Below are 12,126 nucleotides of genomic sequence, written 5' to 3' on the forward strand. Positions count from 1 at the left end.
CTTTGTGGCTATGTTGCAGACTCTGACTCAAGTGAAGAAAATATTTAGATTTGTGGTTCCGCTTAAAGCTGAGAAGATTATGGCTGTTGATACCAACCTAGAAAGTGTGATTAAGCCTGTGTTTGAACAATTGATTAAGGAAAAAGGACAAGATCCGGTTATGGGAAAGGACAATGGGCAAACAGAGAATGTACCTCAGGAAACTGAAGGTGACAATGATAACAAGGCTGCTAGTGAACCTGAGAAAATCTGTCCACTAAAAGAGGTCACCATATTGTCCAGTAATGCTGGTGTGATACACTCAAAAGCCCATAGACATTTCATTCCTCAGGAACTTGAATCCATAAAGCGCTGTTTCCCTAAATTTGTAGAGAATCCCTTCAAATCTCAGAAGGAGCTTATACGGGCTTTCAGGATCTTTGATCCAGATTTCAAAGATGTCAAGTTCCTATTGTCAGAACTGTTCAGCCCCCATGAACAGAGACAATTTTTGGAGAAGACTAGATCTGACAGCAATTTAACTAGCTGGCCAACTGTAGAGCAAAGGGTGGATATGGACTTTGCAAATCCCACCCTCATGTCCTACCTTAGAATGTGTAGGGAGGATTTGCTGCAGGCCATTAAGCAATGCTGTTCAAAACCAAATGTATGGGCTAAGTTTGACAAGATCACACAGGATAAAGGGGAAAATCCTGCCATATACATAGACCGTCTGTCAGAGATGGCAGACTCCATCTTAAATCTAGAAGCCGATATTGAAGAGTAAGCAAGCCACGTCCACAGGCAATTTCTAAGGGGATGCACACCTAATTTAAAAACTTTTTTCAAAAACTATTTCCCTAAGTATGACTCAGTTTCTCTGATTGAATTGAAAGACACAGCAAGTTACCTGTTTGAAAATAATACAGAACAGAGTAAACAAGTCCAAGACCTGAAGGAAAAGTTAGAGAGGACTAAAAATTATCTTAAACAAAAGGAAATTGATGAAATTAAAAATCTGAAAACATTTAGGGCTTACACAAAACCTACTTACAAGAAACCTAGTTATAAGGACAAACCAGTGCAAAGAGAAACTAGGGTATGTTTCTTTTGCCACAGGAAAGGTCACTTGATTAGAAATTGTTTTTTGAAGAAGAAACATGAGAGTAATAACAAAGACAAACAAAATGCACAAACTAGGTACAAGAAGTCCGCTTGTTGTTCACATTGCAAGTTAAAGTCCTCACAGCAAGCTCCGGACTTGAATGAAATGCAACTGGCCATAAAAACTGGAGCTAAGCCTAAATATTCTGATATGGTTAGAAAAGTTATGAAGCCAGGCCCATAATATATATAGTGTGACACTTGGAGATGGAAGACATAATGAGAAAGAGGCTACAGTTGAAAAAAAGTAGAATAAACTTGGGAAATAGTGAAAATTCAGTGCAAGAGAGTGGCTCTGTGAATGATAGCCATTGCAATAAAGCAAGAGAAAGGCAGAGACAGATTAGATAAACTGAGGCAGAAATTAAGGAAATAACGTCTCAAATAGTAAATGAGATAAAAGACTTTGAAATGAGTTGTACAGTAACTAAATAGAAAAAGTCTATAAAGGAAATCAATTCTTTCTTAGAGAACTTTTTCCAGTGTAGAGTGAATAATGGGATTGAATTATGCAAAAGAAAAAGAAAGAGTCACAAGAACTCAAACAAAAGTTTGTGACTGATACAGTGACCCATAATTTCAATTCCCTAAAAGTTACTGTTGCTAATGACAATGCTTTAAAAACATTCATAGATGAAGTCCCACCAAACTTAGTTAATTCTATAAATAGCTTTATGGCACAGGTACCCTTACAAAATCCTTCTAATTTGAATCCAGAAGCTAGTACTTTCCATCCAGCAATGAGTAATATAGTTAAGGAAAAATTAACTGCAAATGAAGCTGAAATTGCTTTTGAACACAATAATCATATTCAAAGTAGTGGAGGTTACATATCAATTAAATTTGAAATGGAGGATGGAATGGCAGGTTTAGTAACAACCAAGGATTCAGTTGATGCCAGTGTTCTAAGGGACTCAGGGGAATCTGGCCAAGAAACTGATATATGTTGTAGTGGGGGACACCATGAAGACACACATCCTGCTGATAGTGCAGGGGGACATGCCAACTTATTCTCAGTAGAAAACAATGAATTAGAGGGAAAGATTCCTATCTCTACACAGTCAAATGAGACTGAAGATAATAAACTTCAGACTAGTGATAGATTAGGTTTGATGATTATTAACAGTGTAGAAGATCTGCAAGAAGGAGCTAACCCCATACCATCAAGTTTACCAATTCTAAATGAAAATCTAAAACTTAGTGGTGAAAAACAAACTGAAACTGATTTGAGAATCACAGAAGCTGGTAACACAGGCTTAGATCAAAATGCAAAGCCAGAGTTATCAACATCTGACAAAAGTTTACATGGCGTTGAGCAAAATCCAAAGAAATGGTGATTGGATTTAGTGATTCTGATTCAGATACTGAATCTGAAGGAATATCAGAAGGTGTGATAATAATGAATGAAGATGATTTAGAACAAATGCCTAATCGGTTTTATAAGCTTTATGAAGCGGTAGATGAAGAAGGGGATATGTGGGACACAAGTGAGAAGATAGAATACCTGGAACCAGTGCAAACAAACTCTTACCAAGACAATGATGACCAGTTATTCTTTGGGCATAGAACAAGTTGCATACCATTAGAAGAAATTTATGCAAGCGTAGGGGTTGATAATGAAGATGATTTTATAGAGAAGTTGAATTACATGGCTTGTGCAGATACAGATTTTGAATGAGAAGGTGGATATCAAGAAACATATTGAGAACTGGAGGAGGAGATATAGATACACAATTTCACTTCTATTCTCTAACTTCAAAATCACATGACAAGTACCATTCATACTGTAACAGTGAAACCAAGATCAATTGGAGTTCCATATGGTAACATACTACACAAAGCCTTATGTGAATGAAGACTAGTCTTGGGGTAGCATAGAATATAAGTTATTCCAACAAAAGAAGAACAAGTAATTCAACAACAAGAACACTCCTAAACTTGTAGCAAAATTTCAACTTCATAACTAGGATAGACACAAACATCTAGAGTGCTAGAGAAGCATGGATTCACATTGGTTGAATCTGTTATAACAAGACTTTAACAGCAAGTTATAGATGAGAACTTAAAGGAAAAAAAAAAGGAAAAGGTTATCCATATCTTTCAACCTTCATCCTAAAACAGTCTCTACTGGGGGGAAGGAAGAGAGAGAGGGTATACCATGAAGATGTTACTTCAGAGTTTCAGTAACTTCACTGGACACAATGATATGATCATGTCATCAATAAAGATACATACTGATGACATCTGAAAAAAAAAAGAAAAAAGCCCTAGTCATGAACTGCAACATGAATAGCCCAAGAAGAAAGCAATAAAAAGTTTTGCGAATGAAAGCCTACTGAAAACAAATGAAAGCACTTAAGAGTATTTGGAGGATACAGAAGAGAGAGCCCTGCATATGTTGTAATAATGAAAAGTTAGCACCCCTGAATCAAATAGTACAGTTCCAGTAAGAAATATAGCCAGTAAAAACAAAAGGAAGACTGCATTTGAAAGAGTAGCAGCTACAAAGAAAAAAAAGTCTTTATATAATTTTATACATAGCCTCTACCTGTCCCACAATAACAAAACAGGAATTATGTTTTTATAAATTTTCTATATTATATCTCTAAGACATAATTACAGTAAACATTCAATAAATCTTCTAGTGAAAAGTGAAACAACAAAAATTAGCAAACTTGAAATTACTTTTTATGCATAGTGCTCACACCCATCTGTGTAAAACATATATACACCTTACTTGCATGCACGAAGAAATCACATGTAATCCTTACTTGCAGACATGAAGAAGACTGATAAATTCTAACATTCATGAAGATTTCAACTTACTTCCATGCAAAAGTAATTTTCACTCTTACTTGCGCACACACACGTAAAAATCTCACTTGCATACATTGTTCACATATTCCCGGTTCCTGACTGATTTTACCAGTGTATCCTGATTGGAAGAACATGTCTTTGATCAAGACCAGAAGATGTAGACTAGCATGCATACCAGATGAAGGACCAGAGAGGAAGAAAGAGTTTCTACAAGCAACATGAAAGGACATGGAAGGACTTTGGAATGTTGAAATCTTGGAACTTTTGACCATGAGGATATAAGAATGTGTCATACATGTGAACATCGCACATATATGCATGCACATCCTACATAGCAAAGTAAGATATCTCATGGATTGGGTAAGCATATAACATGCATAGTGGCATAACAAAAGACACACTGATATGAATTTCTGTGGAAAATTCAAACAGCTAAAGATATTTCTTTTCTGAATGAGTTTGCACAGAAATCTAGAAGGATGTACAAAATCTGTACTAAGTACATCCTATGTACACATGTGAATACTAATTGACTAACAAGCTAACTTTTTTAGAATAGTTTATTAATATTCTAACTAGTAACATTAGTGACAGCCTAGTGAATTTTTCCCAGGCTTAAGAAAGTAGAGACATAGATGTTCTGAAGTATAGAAGTTAGATTGCATCATAATTGTAAATTAGCATTTGTTAGTGATAGGAAATTTTCTTAGTGACTGTATAGACATTAGGAAATAGGACATTTGCATGTTCAATATGTTAGTGAAATTGTTGAAATGATTTGAAAATTGTTACTTGATTTGTTGTGATGTGAAACTATGTTCATGTAAATCCCTTATCTAAACCATTTTCCTATCCCATTCTTAGCTTAGCATCTAGATAGATATAACAGCTAAGATAAGTTTAGGATTTTGTTATTTTGGGGGGGGTAAGAGTATATTTAAGATGGCACAGGGTGAAGAATAGATAGGTAGAATTATTATAAAGATAAGTATCATTGAAAAATGCAAGATGCATTTTTTATGGAATAAGGGGGGGGGGGGATTGTGGAGTTAGGCTGAGAGACCTTGGTGGTTTTGTCAATTGAAAGAAGAAAAGAAGACTTAACAGTTATCCTCCATCTCTCTGTGTCCCCCTGTCACAGTTGTGACTTCCCAAACCCTCATAATCTTCATTTTAGATTAGGGAAACCCTCATCCCTCTCATCTCAGTTTCCTTGTCCTGTTATCCCAATAAACCCCTTACCTGAGAAAAGAAAGGAAGAAATTTTTCCTCTTAAATATCATAGTCCACTCAGGGGAGAGGGGTGAAGCCACAAGCTTCAGAAGAAACTGGGAGGGAGAGGGTGGAAGATGGGAGGGAGTGAAGGGAGGAGGAGGTTAGGAAATATATTGATCTGCTAGTCATCAGTAGAGATCAGTAGGCAAACCCCCAGTGCATTCCCCTATAGCAGCATCTCAGTATCTCTCAAAGTACATCTATCCCCATTGTAACTAGGTAGCCTCAAGTGTCCCCATACTAGCAGCTATCCAGTCACAAGCCAGAGTATCCAGTTACAACAAGAAGAAATAGTGTCACACAGATTATCTTTTTTTATTACAAGAGTAAAAAATAATCTGACTAAACTCATTTGACACTATTTAGAGATATTAGGGATAAGAAGTATAAACTAACTTTTAAGGATTTTGTCACTTGCTTCACTCATATAATGAATATTGACATATGCAGTCTTAGGCAAGGCCTTTTTGCTATACCCTGATGTTTGGGCATAGTCTTATACCAAAAGACTGATGGTTACCAGAAATGTGTCTGTAGGGTATTTAAGAGATGTGAAATTCACAATCTCATACACACAATGGAATTATTGGCTTTGAAGTAAGATGCCATTAATAAGTTTCAAGAGGACAGCTAGGTGGCTCAGTGGGTTGAGAGCCAGGCCCAGAGGCAAGAGGTCTTGGGTTCAAATTTGACCTTAGATTCTTCCTAGCCATGTGATACTGGGTCAGTCATTTAACCCTAAGTGCATAGCCCATATCACTCTTCTGCCTTGGAAATAGTACTTAATATTGAGTCTAAGATGGAAGGTAAGGGCTTTTTAAAAAAACTAATAAGTTTCAAGATTTGGGGTATGGATCTTCATTTGTAGTATGAACTAACAACAATTTGTTGGCATACTTGACCAGTACTAAATTGGATATTGCCTGCCAGCTCATCAATTATGTTTTGTGTGTACCATAAGACAAGGAAATCTAATGTGCATGCAGATGCCCTGTCTATTAGGTCATATAAGTCAATAGGTATGATGATACCTATAGAATGATGAAGCCAATATATTACTCTAAGGGTACAGGATCTTCATCATAGGAAAATATATCTAAAGTTTGGACTTCCATCAGTGCACAAAACCAGTCCTCTTTGTTTTTATTGTCCTCGGATGACTGGAAATGAAAGAAACTTTGTGAAGAGCTCGGAGAAGAGATACAAGTCAAGAATTGAAGGTGTGAACCCCAGAGAGTTTAGTTTTATTCCCTAAAGAAAAATGTATTGTAGGGGGTGTAAAAAATTGCAGTGGAGTTCTATACTTACTATATTTTAATTAATTCTAAAGTTTCCAATGGTGAAGTAGTTTGATCTGTCCAAGGAATTTTGCTCTTTGGACATGAAAGTTCCATATGAGGACTTTGAAAACTTAGACCAAGAAAGAATACTTGGGTTAATAAGAAACATTCTACTAGCCTAAAATGGCAGCAGATGTCTATAACAAAACTGGAACTTGAGTTGGATATGTTTGAGAGAAAGTACTAGCAACTCATGCTAAAAATTTGGAGAATACTAACAAACCACAGAAACTTGTCTGAATAGTTTTTTTTTTAATTTCTGAAAGGAGATAGGAAAAACACAAACAGTATTTTTTGTGTAACAGACCATTTAATCCAGTATAAATACATATCCAATTAAGAATCAGGAAGCTTCTATAGTTGCTAAAGTGTTATGACACATAATTTTCTTTACATGGCTTGCCTTCCAGGATACACTGACCAAAGTGGAATGACTTTGAGAGCAAGTTACCTAAGGAGTTGTTGGCTTTGGCAAGAACCAAGAAGTCTAAAGCTATACCTGATTGCCCTTGGGGAGTCCTGAAACATGAGTATTTGAATCATACTGAAAAGGCAGGGAACTAAGACTTGAACATAAGGCTCACTGGACTCAACATGTGGTATTTCTAGTGCAGACATATATTATTACTAAGGGTAATAAGATAAACTTTACTTCATACTTGCTAATGTTTGAATGAGAGTCATATTTACCTAATCATCTTGTATTTTGGAGTCGCAAAAGTTGGACTAAGCATAGACTCGCAATTAGAATGTTTCTTGGCTAAAGGAATAAGTGAAGGAAGACTACTACCTAGTTAGTGTCTCAGCTCAAATAAGCCGTGATGGAAACAAATGAGCATAAGATGCTCAAGTTTGATATCAAGATCTTCACCAAGGAAAGATTTCTGCTAAGAAATCTTGGTGTCCAATGTAACCTTGATTAGAAGGAATGCAGAAAACTGGGGGAAAATTTTACAGTAAGAATCTCTGATAAAGTCTCCTGTCTCAAATATATAGAGAACTAAGTAAATTTAATAAAAATATGTCATTCTCTAATTGATAAATAGTGAAAGGATATGAACAGGCAGTTTTTAGATAAAGAAATGAAAGCTATCTATAGTCAGATGAAAAAATGTTCTAAATCACTCTTGATGAGAGATATGTAAATTAGAACAACTCGGAGGCACCACCATATACCTGTCAGATTGGCCAATATGACAGAAAAGGAAAATAGCAAATGTTGGAGGGGATTTGGGAAAATTGGGTCACATTAATGCACTCTTGGTGAAGTTGTGATCAAATTCAACCATTCTGGAGTGCAATTTGGAACTATGCCCAACGTGCTCTAAAACTGTGCATATACTTTGATCCAGCAATACTACTACTAGGTCTGTATTCAAAAGAGATAAAAAAAAAGGTAAAAAAACCTATTTGTCCAAAAATATTTATTGTGGCTTTTTGGTGGTAGTAAAGAAATGGAAATCAAGGGGTTGTTTGCCAATTGGGGAATGACTGAACAAGTTGTGGTAGATGATTGTAATGGAATACTATTGTGTTATAAGAAATGATGAGCAGGATGATTTAGGAAAAACCTGGAAAGAATTACATGAACTGACAAAAAGTGAAGTGAGCAGAATCAGAAGAATACTGTACATAGTAACAGCAATTTTTTTTTTATGGACAACTGTGAATGACCTAGTTAGTCTCAGTAAAACAGTGATCAAAGACAATTCCAGAGACTCATAATGAAAAAGGCCATCTGTCTTCAGAGAAAGAACTGATGGATTCTGAATACAGATCAAAACATAATATATTTGTCTTTCTTTCTTTCTTTCTTTCTTTCTTGCTTGCTTGCTTGCTTGCTTCCTTGCTTCCTTCCTTTCTTTCTTTCCATCTTTCTTTCTTCCTTGTTTCCTTCCTTCCTTTCTTTCTTTCCATCTTTCTTTCTTTCTTTCCAAGTACTTGAAAACCTGAATAACTCCACAGTGTATATGATAATTCTAGTGAATGGTGGTGCCCTAGAAAAGGCAATACTTTGCTATCATCTGTTGAGAGTGTCAGACTCTCTGGTAAGAAGGAAGAAAGAAGGAATGGAGAGTAACCCAAGAATACTCTGAGAATAGTAGGCTTCTCACAAGTTTCAGACAGATTATCCAACCTAGATAATAGATTAAAGAATAATAATATATAGAGGGGCAGTTAGGTGCCTAAGTGGATTGAGAGCCAAGCCCAGAAATGGGAGTCCCTGGGTTCAAATCTGGCCTCAGACACTTTCTAGCTGTGTGACCCTGGGCAAGTCACTTAACCCCTATTGTCTAGCCCTTATCTCTCTTCTGCCTTAGAACCAATATTGGTTCTAAGTATTGTTAAGTATTGTCTAAGTATTGGTTCTAAGGCAGAAGGTAAGGGTTAAAAAAAAGAATAGTGATATAGATGAGGAAGAATATAAGTATTGGTGTACATCTGAACGTCAGGGATGTCAGCTGAGTCTCTCCTAATATGTCTGGGTAAGGGGTAAATGAGAGGTGTCCTCTTTCCTGCTTTGTACTGTAGTTGTGGAGCCTCCTGGAAAACAAGTAGAACTTGTGGAGTCTGGGGACAATAAAAGATAGCTTGAGTCCTCCATAAATTCAGTACTAGGTCACAGGACTTGCAGATTCTAATAGCTTAGTATGTCAGGGCAGCAATGCCAGGCTTCTCTGATTATTAAGCAAAACTACTTATGATACTTCAGAAGAAATGAGAGAAGCAGTTATCATAGAGTCAAATAATACCCACTGTTGGAGTACATATAACATGTGCATTTTAAGTAGACACTTTAATAATAACAAAATATGTTAGTATGTATTAGATATGACCTATGTCTTACTATGCAGAATATTTTCTGTAATGTATTATTCATCTCTGATCTATATGTGAGTACAATATTATGTATGTATAATTGCTGTGTATGTACATAGCATTGTAGTGAAGTCCCCTCCTCCTCTTAGATCTACAAGATTTTTTTTGTAGAACTCTCTATCTGGTACAGAATTTCCATAAGGGGTTAAATAGGACTTACATGGGATTTCTAATTCCAAGTCAGATAGCTGACTTGGACAAATAGACAGATTTAGCATCAGAATGAGAGTTTTAAAAATCAGCTTACTCTAGCTGAGTATACTCAAATTGGCTGACTTGGTGACGTCCTGACTTTAGCTCATAGCCACTTCCACAGCCAGTTCAGAGCCGGCGGAGAGCTCAGCCTGCTCTCATCAGGGAAAGGTTTGCTAGTTCCATCCCTTTAGTAGAGGCTAGCAGAGAGAGGGCAGAAATCCAGAAGAGAATAGCAGAGACAGGCTTGAGTACCAGGAGATCCATGGAAAGGTTCATCATGGATGATGCAACACTCAGCAGAGAGTGAAGTTTCAGCATTCAGCAGAGACAATGAGATCATAACATACCAAACAGAAAACAGCATGAAATCATCAGAGTATTAGTAACTCTGTAGTGTTGGAGGGTATGAGTGTGCTGTAGAGACAAGATTTACCAAGATAGGATAGAATCGACTTTCCCTAAGAAAGAAAAGCAACATGAATTTATTAAGGACCTACTATGTGTTAGCCACTGCAAAGCATTTTACAAATTATTATCTCATTTGATTCTCATAAACCTGGGAAGTAAATGCTATTATTAACTTCATTTTACAGTTGAGGGAACTAAGGTAGATTGTAGTTAAATGATTTTCCCATAGTCACACAGCTAGTAAATATCTGAGGACAGATTGGAATTTAAATCTTTCTGACTCCAGGACCAGCGTTCTATCCACTGTGCCACCTTGAGACTTAATTGTGTTGCTCCGAGGAAATAAAGCTCAAGATGTTGGTGTTGCTTCTTGGCCACTGCTTTTGATACCATAAGACAGCAAATCATTTCTGATTCCTGGAGAGGAAAAGTCTAGTTCTAGGATTTTAAAGTGGCTCATACAATTTAGAGCCACATGGATTTGGCCCAGGTTAGCTTGAGGTGCTATTTAGAATTAAAGATGATTTGTGCTATAAGGGAAGAATTAGTTTTATCTCTGTACAGGGAGTGGCCAATTGCTGGTCTTGACTGACAGGAAAGTTAAACACAAAAATAGAACTCTAGGCAGGCGTTCTGAACCTGAGAATCACGAAATTTAAAATATATGTATTTTAATCATTGTATTTCAATGTAATTGGTTTCCTTTATAACTCTACACATTTTATTTTATGTGTTTAAGAATATTCTGAGTAGGGATCCATAGACTTCACCAGATAGCCCAAGGAGTCCTTGACACATAAAAGGTCAAGAATAATTGCTCTAGAAATGGGATCAGAGGCGATTCAACAAAAGAACATTTTTATTTCTGTTACTTAACAGTTCTATGCATCTGTACTTTGTTTTTGCTTCAAATTTAGTTTTCTCCTTAATTCTTTGGAGAATTTTTTTTCTTTTAATCCCAATTGTGTCTTGGTTGATAAAGGAAGAATGTTTACCAACACAGTCCAGAAAGTCAGGTTGAGAATTCAGTTTTCCTCAGGCATTAGGAATAGGCTAGTGGCAGGGAGAAGGAGAGAAATAAGAAATGTTTTAGGGAAGGGGTTTTGGTTTTAGCTGTGGGAACTGTTTCCAGTCTCCCAAGGGTATTTCTTCATAAACTTCCAGGCTCTCAGACCACCTCCTCCTTATCTATCTGTCCAAATGAGCCTGTCTCCCAAGAACCAACATTTTTTCTCCATGGCCCAGACTTGAGATGAAACAACTTAGTCCTGCAGACAGTTTTATGATCCCTCACCTTCCATTCCTCTTGTAGAGTCATCATGTGGGTGAGAGCCCAGCCTGGTGCCCTGATTTATACAGCTATCCCAGACCCTCATTGGATTCCCAGCCCAGAAGAGTGAGACAAGGTTATCTATCACAACCTGCAGCTCTCCCTGGGCTCATTGGAAAGGAGGCAGGCAGGTAGAGAGGAAGGAAATCCCAGGGGCTTCTGCCCAAAAGGTATTTGTCATACCCATATAACTTCTGGTGAATTGCAATGGAAGGTATTATTTCTATGTCTTGGATCTTCCCTGGTAATGGCCAAGAGCAATGAGCTATAGACAGGGGACATATCTTTTCAGCTACTCCGATTTCCAGGGCATTTTGTTTAAGGTTCATTTCTACACTGAGTTTGCCTTTTTGGTTTGGGGGGGTTCAGTAGAGCCCTAAATGCACTGTAATCTCGATGTAAAAGGCATCTCAACATCTATTTGGTCACAGAAACCAGATTATATCTCTAAAGCACTTTGTAACCATAAAAAGACATAGATATTCATGTGTCATTATTACCTATTATAATCCACTTGAGCTTTTGTGTCTATGTGACTTCTGTGGATGAAATACTTCAGTGTTGGTTGTGTGTGTGTGTGCGTGTGCACGTGCATATGCCTGTAATTGTACTTACTTTAATATATATTTTGTAAAGGGCACATTTTGGGGGAGGGGGAGTGTAATAAAGAGTATCTTTCTGCCAAGAAGAGTTCTTTTATGCTAAGGTGGGTGACTGAAGGAGGCCATGACATTTCCT

General features: G+C 36.9%; 1 protein-coding gene across 2 annotated transcripts in view; it reads left to right on the forward strand.

Moving 5' to 3' along the window:
• PKNOX2 (PBX/knotted 1 homeobox 2) overlaps positions 1–12,126 on the forward strand; it is a 429,286-nt gene that overhangs the window by 36,839 nt on the left and 380,321 nt on the right. The window lies entirely within an intron of this gene.

This window comes from Monodelphis domestica, chromosome 4, assembly GCF_027887165.1.
Source record: "Monodelphis domestica isolate mMonDom1 chromosome 4, mMonDom1.pri, whole genome shotgun sequence".
Classification (NCBI taxonomy): Eukaryota; Metazoa; Chordata; class Mammalia; order Didelphimorphia; family Didelphidae; genus Monodelphis; species Monodelphis domestica.